Genomic DNA, 19287 nt, shown 5'->3' with positions numbered 1-19287 from the left:
AGGGCTATATGAAGGGAGAATAATCAGGGTGGTGCTAAACGATGGGGAGCAGGTGTGCGCAGATGGTTGCCAGGTGTGCACAATGTGGGTTGCCAGGACCGGTGGTTTAGTAGACCAGCGGTCGAGCACTGGGGGGAGGGAGCAGGAGTAGGAGTGACAAGTGCATTCAGATGCGTGGGCCGCTGCAAATTTTACTACATGATTCCATATGTGTTATTTCATAGTTTTGATGTCTTCACTATTATTCTACAATGTAGAAAATAGTACAAAAAAAGAAAAACCCTGGAATGAGTAGGTGTGTCCAAACTTTTGACTGTTACTGTATTTTTTACTTCCGCCTTCTCAAAGGCCTAGACATGTCACACCCGAGGAGAGGGGGGTAGTATGTGCGTGTGGAAAGGAGTGGTTTTGTCGAAAGCACTCTGCTATTATAGGTTAGATGTTTTGATTGATTTTGTTTCTTACCATGCAACTACCGTACAATGAACTACCATATTGCGAGAGTTTGGACTTCTGTTTTGAAGCAAAAGGATGAGTCTGAGTTGTATTTCACTGTTAGTTTTACACAAATAATTATACATTTTCAGTTATAAAATTATACATTTTTGATTTTGTATTAAAAGTACTGATGATGGTGGTACTGTTGCTTCATGCGTTGTACTGTGACTGTCCCCCACGCTAGCTACCGTCTGCGACATGACAGTGATACAGCTGCCTTGATACAGCTGCCCAGTAGGAAACACATCGATACAACGCTGGTGCACTGGTCGCCGGCTTATCGACTCGTTGTGCAGCCCAATCAGTGTCACGACTTCCGCCGAAGTCGATCCCTCTCCTTGTTCGGGCGGCGTTCGCCGGTTGACGTCACTGGCCTTCTAGCCATCGCCGATCCACTTTTCATTTTCCATTTGTTTTGTTTTTGTCTGACACACCTGGTTTCAATCTCCCAATTACCTGTTCATTATTTAACCCTCTGTTCCCCCACGTTTGTTTGTGAGTGATTGTTTCTATGTAGGAAGGTCCGTTATTGTGGGCTCTGTTTGGTATTGCATTTATTATATGTTGAGTAAAATACGTTTTTTACTCATCTCCTGTCCTGCGCCTGACTCCTATACACCAGCTACACACAGACTTCCTTACAATCAGCCACGCAAAACGGTCTTGAGTGGAAACAAATCTGTCCAATTAGCTGATTCGCTTTCCATTCACCCACTCTTTTCGACACACCCACTCGCCCCATACTCCAGTCGCCATATTGGGCTGCAGCTACCCATACTTGCTCCTGAGAACGTGAGCAGAAGCCTAGTTTTCCCACAATCTTGCTAGCTTGTGTTGTAGTGTGAGGCAGCTGCAGCCATATGATGTTTTTGCTAATTCGTTAACATCGTCCTTCAAGATTAGCTTTAAACATTAATAAGTACATTTTCAGATCATCATTTGATGACTGACACCTTTTTTTCGCTTGTTGTTAGCTATCTATTTGAAAACAATGTGAAACATTGTTGCATTTAAACTTTATATCACCGGTTACTTTGCGTGCTGAACGTGATCAAATATGTTTGCAATGGGAAGTAATAGTTGTTCTTTCGTACACGGCGTGTGCATGTTACAGTCGCTGTCCTTTCAGCACCAGGAGCCTTTCAACTTTGATGTACCACTGTTGTAATTATTTATCCCCACTGAAGTCCTAGGTCCAATAGTCACGGTTTGCCACTGGCATCTAGGGATGCATAGACAATCATTCTGGTGACTATTCTACTTTTGGACATGTTGACATTGATTATCACTGACGGTGGAATTTCTTTTCTCTGTTGGGTTGGAAGAGCACTTTTCCTTTAGTGTAATTTGTCGTCTTGAGGGTCTCCAAGTTGACTGTGTCTTAGCGGAGAGAGAAACACAAACACACATATTACAGGATTTGAAGACAGTGGAGAACAGGTAGAGATATACACACAGTGAGGGTCTGTTGCCTTGCTGCATAGTTATCCCATTACGTCACTGGCAAGCAGCCCAGTCTCGGAGCAAGATGCTGAGTGGACACAAATCAAGGTGATGCTAGAGGAATCCACCAATCCTCATTTAATTTCAAATAATCTCTCTCCCTAGCCCTGTCACTTGACCTTTGTGGGCTTCTTTATAAATAGATGATTGGTAAATGGTTTTGGTAAAAGGTTGGGCCGTGTTGCTCAATTCAACTTAACAGCCTCCCAGAAATGTGACATGTTGACATTTCTCCACAAGCCAGGATGCCATCAAGAAAGAAAATGGTATACAAATGATATTGTTCAAGTTTACTATCGCAGAATTTAAAGGATATAAGTTTTATGTTCATACATACAGTGCATTCGGAAAGTATTCAGACCCCTTGACTTTGTTTGTTACAGCCTTACTCTAAAATGCATTAAACTATTTGTTTTACTCATCAATCTACACACAATACCAAATAATGACGAAGTGAAAACAGGTTTTTAGAAATGCCTTATTTACATAAGTATTCAAAATTGAGCTCAGGTGCATCCTGTTTACATTGATCATCCTTGAGATGTTGGAGTACACCTGTGGTAAATTCAATTGGTTGGACATGATTTCAACCTCTTTTAAACCTCTCTTTCATATTGTCTGAGATTGATTGGAAAGCTGCCGCTGTCATCATCCTCTTCAAAGGGGGAGACACTCTAGACCCAAATTGCTACAGACCTGTATCTATCCTACCGTGCCTTTCTAAGGTCATCGAAAGTCAAGTCAACAAACAGATTTCCGACCATTTTGAATCCTACCGTACCTTCTCCGCTATGCAATCTGGTTTCAGAGCTGGTCATGGGTGCACCTCAGCTACGCTCAAGGTCCTAAACAATATCATAACCGCCATCGATAAAAGACATTACTGTGCAGCCGTATTCATCAACCTGGCCACGGCTTTCGACTCTGTCAATCACCACATTCTTATTAGCAGACTCAACAGCCTTGGTTTCTCAAATTATTGCCTCGCCTGGTTCAGCAACTACTTCTCTAATAGAGTTCAATGTGTCAAATCTGAGGGCCTGTTGTCCGGACCTCTTGCAGTCTCTATGGGGGTGCCACAAGGTTCAATTCTCGGGCCGACTCTCTTCTCTGTATACATCAATGATGTCGCTCCCGCAGCTGGTGATTCTCTGATCACCCGCAGCGAGATTCTCTGATCCACCTCTACAACACCATTCTGTATACTTCTGGCCCTTCTTTGGACACTGTGTTAATTAACCTCCAGACGAGCTTCAATGCCATACAACTCTCCTTCTGTGGCCTCCAACTGCTCTTAAATGCAAGTAAAACTAAGTGCATGCTCTTCAACCAATCACTGCCCGCACCTGCCCGCCCGTCCAGCATCACTACTCTGGACGGTTCTGACTTAGAATATGTGTACAACTACAAAGACCTAGGTGTCTGGCTAGACTGTAAACTCTCCTTCCAGGCTCACATTAAGCATCCCCAATCCAAAATTAAATCTAGAATCGGCTTCCTATATCGCAACAAAGCATCCTTCACTCATGCTGCCAAACATACCCTCGTAAAACTGACCACCCTACCGATCCTTGACTTCAGCGATAAAATAACACTCTACTCAACAAATTGGATGCAGTCTATCACAGTCTATCACAGTGCCATCCGTTTTGCCACCAAAGCCCCATATATTATCCACCACTGTGACCTGTACGCTCTTGTTGGCTGGCCATCGTTGGCTGGCCATACTCGTTGCCAAACCCACTGGCTCCAGGTCATCTACAAGTCTCTGCTAGGTAAAGCCCCGCCTTATCTCAGCTCACTGGTCACCATAGCAGCACCCACCCGTAGCACGCACTCTAGCAGGTATATCTCACTGGTCACCCCCAAAGCCAATTCCTGCTTTGGCCGCCTTTCCTTCCAGTTCTCTGCTGCCAATGACTGGAAAGAACTGCAAAAAATCATTGAAGCTGGAGACCCTTATCTCCCTCACGAGCTTTAAGCACCAGCTGTCAGAGCAGCTCACAGATCACTGCACCTGTACATAGCCCATCTGTAAACAGCTCATCCAACTACCTCATCCCAATACGGTATTTATTTATCTTGCTCCTTTGCACCCCAGTATCTCTACTTGTACATTAATCTTCTGCACATCTACCATTCCAGTGTCTAATTGCTCAATTGTAATTACTTCGCCACCATGGCCTATTTATTGCCTTACCTCCCTTATCTTACCTCATTTGCACTCACTGTATATAGATTTTTATTTTATCTACTCTATTATTGACTGTATGTTTGTTTATTCCATGTGTAACTCTGTGTTGTTGTATTTATGTCGAACTGCTGTGCTTTATCTGGAATGACACAATTTCATATATACAACATCTAAAGACCTGTATTACTATGCTGAGAGTGTTTCAGTTTCTAAAAACATGCATTTGGGTGTTTCAGGAGCTTTTGTTCATTTATATATTTTAGCCCCATTCCTGCAGAACAGGGATGAGGAAGTCAATCACTGGTTGGAGTCAGTTTCTGAAAAACAAGTCAAATTGCAAAAAAATGTCTGGACACTTCAATAACGTACCGTTTACATCCAAAATACAAATTTGGTTGTAAAAAAGTTAACTTCTCCTTTAATGAGAGTGTAAACAATAAGGGTTTATGGCCAGATCATTTATTTAATAAGCAAAGGCAGTTATAGTGCTTTCAATAAGGGCAGCATTAGACGTCTAACGACATCCTTGATATTTTACTCTAATGTGAGGTTGTACTCAATTGACTGAACAGCAGCACTTGCTCCTGTCTGTCATTTTCTACTGTGCATTTATTTGTTTTATAAACTTTGACGTAGAAGTGGACAGCTTTCTCCTTGAGGAAACCTACTAGAGAAATACTAAAAGAGAAAATGTTCCATAAACTGTAGGTAAAGTAGGTAAGTAGGACTGGGTTCTGAGCGGAGAGTTCCACACTTCGGCTCTTCTCTATAACCTGTAGGGAACTCAATATATGGTCTATACTTGGCATGTAGGTCGCTCACTTATGGGTGGCGCAAATTGGAATATGCTAACAGCAGGAATCTCTGCTGACTGGTAGACAGAATGTGTGTATCGCCTGGAGATGAGTTTCAATGGTGATGCTCTGATTAGATAAATCCTAATTCCAACGTGTAGAAGCTGTGGACTATGATTCCATTTCTCTCTCATGCTTGGAGCAAGGGCCATTGGTATGACAAGACTCACATTACGAGAGATTATGCACACTACAGCTCGCAATGCATCATGACATTTTCAAGTCACTTTCACTGCACAGTGAAGAGGCAACAACATGAATTTCACATGTAATAATCTTATGTGAAGTTAGTGTGATAACATGTGACAACATGTAAAAGCAACATGTGATAACATGAAACTACACATGTGAAAACATGGTCTCATGTGAAATAAATGTGACAACATGGAGAAGCAACATTTCAACATGTGATAATATGAAACTACACATTCGAGCACATGACTTTATGTGAAACGTGGCAACATTGGGGATGCAACATTTCGACAAAGGTTTTTAACATGTGAGAAAGTAATTCCACATGTGAGAGTTAAATTTTCACATGTGAAATTGCTCATGAATCTTTTTTCACGTTAAAGTTTTTCACATGTTAATTTGTATCTTTTTCTTTTATTGTATTAGGTTTCTCATTAGCTACTGCTAAACTAAAGCAGCTACTCTTCCTGGGGTCCACAAAAATCATAAAACATATAATAAAACATATAATACATAACATTAATAGACAAGTACATCACAAGGACAGAACTACATTTTTATTTAAAAACATATTCAACCTTTATTTTACCAGGTAAGTTGACTGAGAACACATTCTCATTTACATTGACGACCTGGGGAATAGTTACAGGGGAGAGGAAGGGGGATGAATGAGACAATTGGAAGCTGGGGATGATTAGATGGTCATGATGGTATGAAGGCCAGATTGGGAATTTAGTCAGGACACCAGAGTTAACACCCCTTTCATACATTTATGCCTTCATAATCAAGTGATTCATAGACACTACTGAAAGCAAGTGCAACACACGAAAATGGAAACGCAATTACATGGAGGTGTGTTGCAAATAGGCTGACACACGCTAAATTCCCCTGATGTGAATATAATCACCTTTTATCACTAAATCCTCCTGACACAGTGTGGAATGTGTTTTTTTTGGGGCCCGACGGACACATTTTCCTTGGTTAAAGAAAGAAGAAACTCTGTTGAGCATATCTAGAGACCTCTTCTTCCTTCACATAGAAGACTCTCTGCGAGTCACAGACAAGCTGTGGAGCGTAGCTTTAAAGTGCTCCGAAACATGTGGCTACCTTCTTTGGAGTTCAGTGAAACAGTCTATTTGTACATTGTGTGGAACACCATCTGAATCGACAAGATTACACACAATCACATTTAGACAGCAATAATCTGGACCCTCACGCCTCAAGACTTTGCTTAATCACAGAGTCGTTCACTGTGGTTTATGGGAAAGAACCGTCAACTCCTTAAATGGTATAACCTCAAAAACATGTAGAAATCCCTCACGGTTCTTGATATGCACCATGCAGCATTCTGTGGCTGTCGGTGGGGTGTCTGTCTACAGATGAAGGGGCTCTAGCTTGTTGGGGAATAATCAGAATTAGGTGGTAACATAGGTAAGATGTTTTATATTCATCATATGTTTGTAAATGACTTCTCATCAAACTCTTTCTCTTACTCTTAAGGAGACCTTAAAGGAAAACTCCACTCAAAAACTATCTTTTGGCATTTGTTTCATTAGTCCATTGTTGAAATATTCCTAAAATGTTTTGCATGTCAGCAATCAAGTTTTCAAGATATTTGCTTTTTGCATCATATGATGCTGCATTTTGCTTCTTTTTTTAAAGAGAATCAAAGTTCAGAAGAAAAACAATATAGAAATAGTACTTCCTCATGAAGTATGATATGATTTTGCTTTGATATCTTGGTCAACTTTCACATGAGATGGTTTGAAACATCAAAGAGTTGAGAATCACTCAAATGTTCTGCACAACTAGGTCCTCTTCATGTGATAAAGAGATGACTTCCACCTCTGCAATAGTTTCACAAATATTCTGATAAGGTCTAGAGATCATGAACTGCCATCAATCAAGCCCAAACATTGTATTTCAACATACACTGCTCAAAAAAATAAAGGGAACACTAAAATAACACATCCTAGATCTGAATGAATGAAATATTCTTATTAAATACTTTTTCTTTACATAGTTAAATGTGCTGACAACAAAATCACACAAAAATTATGAATGGAAATCAAATTTATCAACGGAGGTCTGGATTTGGAGTCACACTCAAAATTAAAGTGGAAAACCACACTACAGGCTGATCCAACTTTGATGTAATGTCCTTAAAACAAGCCAAAATGAGGCTCAGTTCCTCTTGCAGGAACTGCTGACACACTCCAGCCACATGAGGTCTAGCATTGTCTTGCATTAGGAGGAACCCAGGGCCAACCGCACCAGCATATGGTCTCACAAGGGGTCTGAGTACCCAATGGCAGTCAGGCTACCTGTGGCGAGCACTCCGTGGCCTCTTAAGAGCGGCGACCCTCGCCGCCGAGCTCGGACTGGGGACCCTCGGCACGGGTCCCAAATGGACTGGAGATTTCGGCAGCGCCGGACAGGCGGGAGACTCCAGCAGCGCCGGACAGGCGGGAGACTCCGGCAGCGACGGACAGTCGGGAGACTCCGGCATCTCCGGAGTGAAGGGCGATTCCGGCATCGCCGGCATGACTGATGGCTCTGGCAGCTCCTGGCTGACTGACGGCTCTGGCAGATCCTGGCGGCTCTGGCGGCTCAGGACAGACTGGCGGCTCTGGCAGCTCAGGACAGACTGGCGGCTCTGGCAGCTCAGGACAGACTGGCGGCTCTGGCAGCTCAGGACAGACTGGCGGCTCTGGCAGCTCAGGAAAGACGGGAGACTCTGGAAGCTCAGGACAGATGGGAGACTCTGGCAGCTCAGGACAGACGGGAGACTCTGGCAGGTCAGGACAGACGGGAGACTCTGACAGCGCTGGGCAGGAAGAAGGCTCTCACAGCGCTGGACAGGTGGGGGCACCTGTAAGGAGGAGACAGAGAGACAGCCTGGTGCGGCGGGCTGCCACCGGAGGGCTGGTACGTAGAGGTGGCACCGGATAGACCGGACAGTGAAGGCGCACTGGAGCTCTTGAGCACCGAGCCTGCCCAACCTTACCTGGTTGAATGCTCCCCATAGCCAGGCCAGTGCGGCGAGGTGGAATAGCTGTGCTGGGGAACCGGGGACACCATGCGTAAGGCTGGTGCCATGTACACCGGCCCGAGGAGACGCACTGGAGACCAGATGCGCTGAGCCGGCTTCATGGCACCTGGCTCGATGCCCACTCTAGCCCGGCCGATACGAGGCGCTGCAATGTACCGCACCGGGCTATGCACACGCACCTGGGACACCATGCGCTCCACCGCATAACACGGTGCCTGCCCGGTCCCTCTCGTTCTCCGGTAAGCACGGGAAGTTGGTGCAGGTCTCCTACCTGACTTCGCCACACTCCCCAAGTGCCCCGCCCCAATAATTATTTTGGACTGCCTCTCGGGCTTCCAGCCGCACTGCTGTGCTGCCTCCTCATACCGCAGCCTCTCCGCTTTCGCTGCCTCCAGGTCTGCTTTGGGGCGGCGATATTCCCCAGCCTGTGCCCAGGGTCCTTTGCCGTCCAGAATCTCCTCCCATGTCCAGGAGTCCTGTGTTTTTAGCCGCTGCTGCTGCTGCTGCTGCTGCTCGTTCCCACGCTGATTGGTCCTTTGGTGGTGGGTGATTCTGTAACGGATCTCGTCCTCCTCTTCTAAGGAGGAGTAGCGAGAAGGATCGGAGGACCAATTTGCAGCATGGTAAGTGTTCATGATGTAATATTTAATTAATCAAAACTGAACACTGAAATACAAAAACAATAAAGTGAACGAACGAAAACCGAAACAGTCCTGTCTGGCAACATACACAAAGACAGAAAATAAACACCCACGAAACACAGGTAGAAAAAGGCTACCTAAGTATGATTCTCAATCAGAGACAACTAACGACACCTGCCTCTGATTGAGAACCATACTTGGCCGAACACAGAAACCAAAATAGAAAAACAAACATAGACTGCCCACCCCAAGTCACGCCCTGACCATACTAAAACAAAGACAAAACAAAGGAACTAAGGTCAGAACGTGACAGACATATGAAAATTAACATGATAAAATGATTATCCTGTCAATCAAAGAGAGAAATTTAAACAATGACAGAGCGATACAAGAAGAGCGATTTAGACTAGGCACACTGTGCTATGCAGGGCTAGATGAGTCTCTGTTAAGTTTCAGCGGCATATGGTGGTGACATTATGTTAGTGCAGACACTCAAGTAAATCTGCTTAAACATTTCCCGGATGGCAGAGCAGCATAGGTACAGTTGAGTGCTTCAAAGTGCTTACAGTGTGGTATGAATATATCAACTCAGAGCTCTGGGCCCTGTATTCAAAAAGCATCTCAGAGTAGGAGTGCTGATCAGTTTCTCTTTTTAGATCATAATGAATAAGATTGTATGGACAGGGGGGACCTGATCCTAGATCAGACAATTTATTAACATTGTACGGCTAGAACAGGGTCACACAGAGTGTTTCAAATCTACTTTGAAACAAAATTATACACCTCACACACATGGTTATGGGCTTAAAAAAAAAAGACCTCTGTACCAAGATATAGAGTTAAAATGTATTCAATTTTGTGTTTGCATCCCAATATTACACTTTATGTACATCACAGAAGATTGAAATATAACTAAACTGTTTGACATAGAAACATCGGATTTTCTGTATTTAGAAAAAAAGTATTGTTTATTAATTAGGAAAAATATAAATAACATTCCAAGTGTCCCGAGGGGAGATCTGAAGGGCTTGAATCTAACGCGTCCCTATCTCCAAGAGGACAGAGTGGTGTGAAGAAAGAGGCCTAATATGGAAAATGTCCCACCTCATTACCACCTCCCCGTGTTGCCATAATGGAGTGTCCACGGCCCTTAATGGAACCAACCTCCCACCTCAACAGTCCCTATTCACTCAGTCATCATTCACGGCCATCACTTCCTCAGAACATAATGGTTTTAGAGGGTCCCTTTTATCCCATTGTCTCTGGGCCTCTGTGTCTTCTTCCTATTCGGAAGCCCAAACTGGAGAAATGGCCCTGTTAGCGGGGCTTGGTGCCTGACCTCTGAACCCCTCCTTCAGCTTTGTTTTGGGTCTCTGTCCCACTTGCTAAGGCGAATCAGACCCAGGTCGGCTCATGGAGAAATGGAGCCACTGGGTGTCTCATTGTTTTCGCATTCATTACATGTTGGCCCCAGAGTGGGCCCCAGAGTGAACACCTACGCTCCTCATAGCCACACACAGTCCCGGGTAAATATCCACACAAAGTGACAGCTCCTATTAGGCAAGCGATGCATTTGAATTGAGAGAAGGGGTTTCAAGGAACAACCAACAACGACATGGGAGTATTCGATAGGGGAAGACCATGCAGTGCATTTTCTGTGTTGTTGTGCAATGCAATGCTATGCAAACACAATAATATCATATGATAATGGGCAATAACACATCGGAAAGTCATCAAAAGTGATGTGAGAGGTGTTAAAACTTTGACTGCGCTTCGCGCATCACGTGGCAGAGTAGCTCAAATGAATACTCGCAAAGCCGATATGTTTACCTTTCGTATACTCCGCACCACTACTATTCCGACAGGGAGGAGAGGTGATCCTTCAGGGCAGGCTGCTGTTCAAGGCAGGGATGCCAGCCACCTAGGCTGTGGTACTCTGGTTCTGGCTCTGTGCTTTAGGTGGCAAGAGAGTACCAGGGGGAGAGGGCTTAGTTAGTTAGACCTCACAAGCCGAGGTCAAGGGGTTGGGTGGATGACTGCGAGGAGAGGAGAGGGCTGGAGAGGGATTAGGAGGCAGCTGACAGGCCACGCAGCACAGCAGCCAGCCCTACCACAAACTACACACAACCCTGTTCCTGCCATGGCCCAGGACTAAGGATTAGCACACAGTGGCTTGGCAAGGACGGTGCCAATCCTCTCATATACACAAAACATGCTCAGTAATTATATGCTAATTGAAATGTATTTAAATTAGTGTGCCAAAATAATTTAGAAGATAGTATCAAACCCACTACCCTGGCGTTGTAAGCACCATGCTTAAACTACAGTCTCCTACAGATACATTTCATCCGTTAAAATAGAGCATTTAACACCCCTGTAGTAGATCTATTGACTTACAGTCCACCATATGAAGAGAGCTAGAACACCTCACTGGTTATTTCACTGTTCTATTCTCTTCCTGGCAAGCAGCGTGAGATGGTGAACTCTATAAAGAGATGGAGCTCAATCAGAATCCCTATGTAGAATACCCTATGTAGTGCATTACTTTTGACCTGTAGGAGCCCTATGGGATCTGGTCAAAAGTAGTGCACTATATAAGGAATAGGGTATCATTTGGGACTGAGATCCGAGTGTTTTAGTAATAGTCTCCACACAGCCACTTGGAGGTACCCTCAGTGCAAAGCTAATAAGAGCTTCATACCAGGAAAACATACATCTCTGTCACACTGGAGACTTTGACATTGGGAACAGTAGGGGCCATTTGTTGGTTTCACAAACAGTATTAGGGGGGTTATTCCACCAATTAGGTGCCTTCTGATTAGTGTAACTTCATGAAAAAAATGTTTTTATTTCACCTATTTGTTTATATTCTGTCATAAAGAGCACATTAGAGGTTAACAAGGGACAACATGATATTATAGGAAAACGTCATTTTTTTAAAAGGAAAAATTTACAATATATTATGTTTTTGTCAGTATGTTGCATTTAATGGGAAAAGATGAGTGTCACATTATTGACGTTTTTGACAGAACATTGCATTCAATGCTAAAAGATGAGTGTCACAAGGGTTAGGGTTAGACATACAGACAGATATACAATTCTATGGGCAAATTATTGAAGACTCAGACAGACAGAAAGACAGATGACAGAAACACTCACAGACAGAGAGACAGACAAACATATACATTCACAGACAGAAAGACAGACAAACATATACATTCACAGACAGAAAGACAGACAAACATATACATTCACAGACAGAAAGACAGACAGACATATGCATTCCCTGACAGACAGACAGACATATACATTCCCAGACAGACAGACATATACATTCCCAGACAGACAGACATATACATTCCCAGACAGACAGACAGACAGACAGATACATTCCCAGACAGACAGACAGACAGACAGACAGACAGACAGACAGACAGACAGACAGACACATTCCCAGACAGACAGACATATACATTCCAGACAGACAGACAGACAGACAGACAGACAGACAGACAGACAGACAGACAGACAGACAGACAGATACATTCCCAGACAGACAGACAGACAGACAGACAGACAGACAGACAGACAGACAGACAGACAGACAGACAGACAGACAGACAGACAGACAGACAGACAGACAGACAGACAGACAGACAGACAGACAGACAGATACATTCCCAGACAGACAGACAGCCATATACATTCCCAGACAGACGGACAGCCATATACATTAATAGACAGACAGCCATATACATTAATAGACAGACAGCCATATACATTCACAGACAGACAGCCATATACATTCACAGCCAGCCAGCCAGACAGCCAGCCAGCCAGCCAGCCAGCCAGCCAGACAGACAGACAGACAGACAGACAGACAGACAGACAGTGTTAGAGAAACCAGACAAGACAGGCAGGTAGGCAGACAGAGACATACATTCATGAGAGAGACACACAGACAGACTGCTGCAGCTCTGCTAATTGTCAGATGGGGGAGGAGAAGAGGCAGGGGACCCACGTGGGTAATTGGGGGGCCCTGCCTTGATTGGGTAACTGATTCATATTTTGGGGGCTGGGTCAGGGGCTGGGTCCAAGCCCACAGGGGGCCCATGAGTCAAAAAATGAACAAAAAACAATTACGTTGTTATTAATAGTTTTTAATTTAACCACAGAGGATCAATAGTTTAAAAAAATGACTGGATTATATTTTTATCACAAGTGCATGCATACAGGAAACACCAACATAAAGTGTCTTAAAAGGGTTTTGGGCCACCACGAGCTACCAGAACAGCTTCAATGCGCCTTGGCATAGATTCTACAAGTTGACCTAAACCATGCCATGAAAATGCCCCCCCACACACCATAACATAAAATTTGTATCCCTCATTTATTCAAGTGTTTCCTCAATCTTGGCAGTTACCGTTTGCCTACTCGGGAAGGCCCCAATTTGACAGTGTGTGCACCAAACATAGAGCTTGTTGCATCATGGCCATAGACATATAATCCATAGAATGGTTTTGGAACCTCTTACCATGGCAATATCAGTGTTAAGCTCATGTGTACACTGGCAATGTCTGCCAGTCCTGACTTGAATGGGAACTGCCATCTATGGATTATATTTCTATGGTTGGTTGCGGCTGTCTGTTTGCCTTTTGCAGATTTCAAAATACAATTGCCAGGAAAATGTACAGTATGGAAAGAAAATGCCTACCGCTGAAAAGAGAAGATTAATCTGTCTGTAGAACCAAAAATGTCACTACAACTTCCATTTTTTTGCGAACAGCAGTACTATTTTTCAAAGTAGCTCATCTTGAGATATGCTATTGCCAAGAGGAGCGAGTCGGCCACTCATGGCTTCATCTTCATCGTTAGGTGAGTCAGTGTGCCACTGGATACTGTATTTTGTATCGTACTGTAGCCTATAGTACTGTGTATATATACCGAACAAAAATATAAATGAGATTAAATAAAAGATGTCAGACATTTTCAATACGCACAAAAATCTTATTTTCCTAAAAAAAATCATCCTTGTTAGTGAGCATTTCTCCTTTGCCAAGACAGGTGTGGCATATAAAGAAGCCGAGTTAACAGCATGATCATTACACAGGTGCACCTTGTGCTGGGGACAATAAAAGGCCATTCTAAAATGTGCAGTTTTGTCACACAACACAATGCCACAGATGTCTCAAGTTTTGAGTGAGCGTACAATTTGCATGCTGACTGCATGAATGTCCACCAGAGCTGTTGCCATAGAATTGAGTGTTCCTTTCTCTACCATAAGCCACCTCCAACGTTGTTTTAGAGAATTAGGCAGTACGTCCAACTGGCGTCAAAACAAAAGACCATGTGTAACCCCCCCCCCCCCCCCCAGGATCTCCACATTAGGATTATTCACCTGCGGGATCGTCTGAGACCAGCCACCCGGACAGCTGACAAACTGCAGAGTATTTCTGTCTGTAATAAATCCCCTTTGTGGAAAACTAATTCTGACTGGCTGGGCCTGGCTCCCCATTGAGTGTGCCTATGCCCTCCCAGGCCCACCCATGGCTGTGCCCCTGCCCAGTCATGTGAAATCCATAGATTTTGGCCTAATGAATTTTTTCAATTGACTACAGATCCTCTCAAGCTCTGCCAAGTTGGATGGGGAGCGTCGGTGCATAGCTATTTTCAGGTTTCTCCAGATGTGTTCGATTGGGTTCAAGTCCTGGCTCAGGCTGGGCCACTCAAGGACATTCAGAGACTCCTGCATTGTCTTGGCTATGTGCTTGTCCTGTTGGAAGGTGAACCTTTGCCCCAGTCTGAGGCCCTGAGCGCTCTGGAGCAGGTCTTCATCAAGGATCTCTCTGTACTTTGCTCCGTTCATCTTTCCCTCGATCCTGATTAGTCTCCCAGTCCCTGCCGCTGAAAAACATCCCCACAGCATGATGCTGCCCACACCATGCTTCACCGTAGGGACGGTGCTAGGTTTCCTCCAGATGTGATGTTTGGCATTCATGCCAAAGAGAGGAATCTTGGTTTCATCAAACCAGAGAATCTTGTTTCTCATGGTGTGAGATTCCTTTAGATGCCTTTTGGCAATCTCCAAGCGGGCTGCCTTTTACTGAGGAGTGGCTTCCGTCTGGCCACTCTAACGTATACCGTGATAGGTGGAGTGCTATAGAGATGGTTTTCCTTCTGGAAGGTTCTCCCATCTCCACAGAAGAAGTCTTGAGCTCTGTTAGAGTGGCCATCGGGATCTTGGTCACCTCCCTGACCAAGGCCCTTCTTCCCTGATTGCTCAGTTTGGCTGGGGACAGCCAGCTCTAGAAAGAGTCTCGGTGGTTCCAAACTTCTTCCATTTAAGAATGATGGAGGCCACTCTGTTCTTGGGGACCTTCAATGCTGCAGAAATGTTTTGGTACCCTTCCCACAATCCTGTCTCGAAGCTCTACAGACAATTCCTTTGACCTCATGGCTGGGTTTTTGCTCTGACATGCATTGTCAACTGTGGGACCTTATATAGACAGGCGTGTGCTTTTCCAAATAATTTCCAATTATGTTTAGAAACATCTCAAGTATGATCAATGGAAACAGGATGCACCTGAGCTTAATTTCAAGTGTCATAGCAAAGGCTCTGAATACTTAGAAATTTGCAAACATTTCTGAAAAACAGATTTTGCTTTCTCATTGTGGGGTGTGTAGATGAATCAGGAATTGTTTTTATTCAATCCATTGTAGAATACGGCTGTAACGCAACAAAATGGGGAAAAAGTCAAGGGGTCTGAATCCTTTCTGAATGCACTGTATATATATATATATATATATACACACAGTGGGGCATAAAAGTATTTAGTCAGCCACCAATTGTGCAAGTTTTCCCAATTAAAAAGATGAGAGAGTCCTGTAATTTTCATCACAGGTACACTTCAACTATGACAGACAAAATGAGAAAAAATCCAGAAAATCACATTGTAGGATTTTTTATGAATTTATTTGCAAATGATGGTGGAAAATAAGTATTTGGTCAATAACAACAGTTATATTCCCTTTGTTGGCAATGACAGAGGTCAAACGTTTTCTGTAAGTCTTCACAAGGTTTTCACACACTGTTGCTGGTATTTTGGCCCATTCCTCCATGCAGATCTCCTCTAGAGCAGTGATGTTTTAGGGCTGTTGCTGGGCAACACGGACTTTCAACTCCCTCCAAAGATTTTCTATGGGGTTGAGATCTGGAGACTGGCTAGGCCACTCCAGGACCTTGAAATGCTTCTTACGAAGCCACTCCTTCGTTGCCCGGGCGGTGTGTTTGGGATCATTGTCATGCTGAAAGACCCAGCCACGTTTCATCTTCAATGCCCTTGCTGATGGAAGGAGGTTTTCACTCAAAATCTCACGATACATGGCCCCATTCATTCTTTCCTTTACACGGATCAGTCGTCCTGGTCCCTTTGCAGAAAAACAGCCCCAAAGCATGATGTTTCCACCCCCATGCTTCACAGTAGGTATGGTGTTCTTTGGATGGAACTCAGCATTCTTTGTCTTCTAAACACGACGAGTTGAGTTTTTGCAAAAAAGTTATATTTTGGTTTCATCTGACCATATGACATTCTCCCAATCTTCTTCTGGATCATCCAAATGCTCTCTAGCAAACTTCAGACGGGCCTGGACATGTACTGGCTTAAGCAGGGGGACACGTCTGGCACTGCAGGATTTGAGTCCCTGGCGGCGTAGTGTGTTACTGATGGTAGGCTTTATTACTCCATCTGATTGGATTAGTGTAGAATAAAAACATTTGTTATTTATCTTTGTGTAGCATTAGATTAATCAACCCTACACCAACCCTAACCCAATTAAGAATTAATTAATTTTTGTCATCTCCCCACTACATGGCAGAAAGGTAGGCCTGTCTTGAAGCCTGCCCTAGAGTTAAGGTGCTTTTGAGTTGCATCGGAAAAAACGGTTGAGGATGGAAACACAACTCATCGGAAAAGGATCGTTCAGCAGACACTCTTCACAGTGAAAACTTGGTCCAGCAGACAACATAGCCTTTCTTTTCTTAGAAAGGAAAGGAAATTGCTTAATTAATTCTCAACATTGTTCTTCATTCTCTTCCTGTAGTTACACAAAAACACTGAATTCAACTCTGTGGAACGGTCAATCCTTAACATAAAGACTTGTTAAAACTCAGGGCATTGTTAAAGAATGTCCCTGGTAGGCCATGCATTGAATTTCAACTTGATTAATTGGAGATCAAAGGGGCGATTTTAATTAAATTGGCCCAAAAGCATTTATACCTCCATTGTACACAATGATCTTGCAGATGTAGAAACTAGGAGCCCGAGGAGGATATCAGTCACATTCTTTTAGATTGACTTGATACTTGAAACTGTCTGTCTGCCTACCTACCTGCCTGCCTGCCTGCCTGCCTGCCTGCCTGCCTGTCTGCCTGCCTGTCTGTCTGTCTGTCTGTCTGCCTACCTACCTACCTACCTACCTACCTACCTACCTACCTACCTACCTGCCTGCCTGCCTGCCTGTCTGTCTGTCTGTCTGACCCTATTTATTTATTGAACCTTTATTTCACTTTATTAACCCTAACTGCTAACTGCTAACCCTAACCATAACACAATTGGTTGACTCTCATCTTTTCTCATTGACTGCAATGTATTGACAAAAATGCCAACCCTGTGACACATTTTCCCATTGAATGCAATGTATTGACAAAAACGCCGACAGTGTGACACTCATGTTTTCCCATTGAATGCAATGTATTGACAAAAACGCTGACAGTGTGACACTCATGTTTTCCCATTGAATGCAATGTATTGACAAAAGGTGCACGTAACGGTTTCAGACGGCACTCTATCCCCGCTCTTCGAGAGAGAAAGTGACTTATTTTTTAGTTTGGTGCGGCGATAGAGTAGTGTTTGAACTAGGGCTAAGGTTTATACAGCTTCATGTTTTACAGCTTTGTCATACTGTGCTTAATTTAAAAATCACTTATTTGAACATTTCATATATTTTACATGTGATGAGACCACACAGAGGGCCAGAGATAATTACAGACACCTGTGATAATCTGAACGACCCAAAATGGCCACTAGAAAGTTACCAGAATTACAGTAATATACCCTCCCTTTCTTTGCAAACCTAAACAGGGGGAATGGAAGTTTTTGTACGCAACAGGGCAATTGAATACAAGCTTCACAATTTTTTTAAATTGTTCAAACATTTCTATCTATGGGTTAACGCGATATGCTCGACCTGCTCAGTTTCCCACCACAAAACACCAGAAAAGGGCCAAAAGAGTAGAACCAGCTCACCTGCTTTTACACTATGATTGAACTATTAGATGTTCAATGTTTCTTTTGAAAAACATTTTTTTTTAAAGAAATAGTTGAGAGTTCACTTCACGTAACAGGGTTGAAATGAGGGACAGGAGTTACTTAACCTGAAAATGAACCACCTATTATATGAAATAAATAATTATTTTCAGAACTGACTTTGTCAAAGAAATAAAATAACTTGGGGCTTTACGATGATGGTGAAAACTTGGACAAATGCTGGGGTTAAGTGGGTTGAAATCTTCTTAGAAATCACAGAGGATGCACAGAGGGACATGTCAAAAGGCTGCCTTTATTCATATAAAAAAATATTCAGATTGATTGAATTTTCCATTTGGTCTATATTAAAGGGCACTTAATTTAATATAACAGGCTTTTAAAATACTATATTTGTGCACATATTCTAGTTCAAATATCAAAGGGACAAAAGGCACTCATTTAGGGAAACGTCCCAGGAGTTCATTGATCACTACATGGGGCCAGAAACTGAAATCTAAGCAGCTTCTGTAGATTAAGAGATTTACATTAAGGGTTAAGTCTTTGGGCTGCTGGGAAGAAAGAGTGTTTGAAATGGGGAATTAATGAGAGGAATTACAATTCTTTGTGGTGTGAAAATGTTTGCTCCAAAAGAGGACTAAGAAGATCGTAGGTAAATTTGTATGTTGAACACATACAGTCTTGTATAAACACCTCGGTCTCTCTACTTAACTATGACTGTGAGAAGGACGTTAAGGGTTTAAGTGGAAGCAGAATGGTTCAAATACAGGTCGTAAGGATGGATTCCACCCATGACTGAAATAATAAGTCTGTTACCATGTTACCACTGGACCTGGCTGCAAGGTCATTGGAAGGTGAGTTTTCCTGCTGTGATTCTGATTTCATCGTGTAGAGCGATCATTTACTTAGCGATCCTTTCCCAAACTGTTCTTATCAACGTTTTCATTTTGGGATGCATGTTGTTACTGTATGCCTCCCTCTAAGCCCACCCCCTACCTCCTGCCTCTCGCAGTTGACGTTCCACCGTCAT

Source organism: Oncorhynchus nerka, linkage group LG22 (assembly GCF_034236695.1).
Source record: "Oncorhynchus nerka isolate Pitt River linkage group LG22, Oner_Uvic_2.0, whole genome shotgun sequence".
Taxonomy (NCBI): domain Eukaryota; kingdom Metazoa; phylum Chordata; class Actinopteri; order Salmoniformes; family Salmonidae; genus Oncorhynchus; species Oncorhynchus nerka.
The sequence above is the reverse complement of the archived record's forward strand: the minus strand, read 5'-3'. Positions refer to the sequence as shown.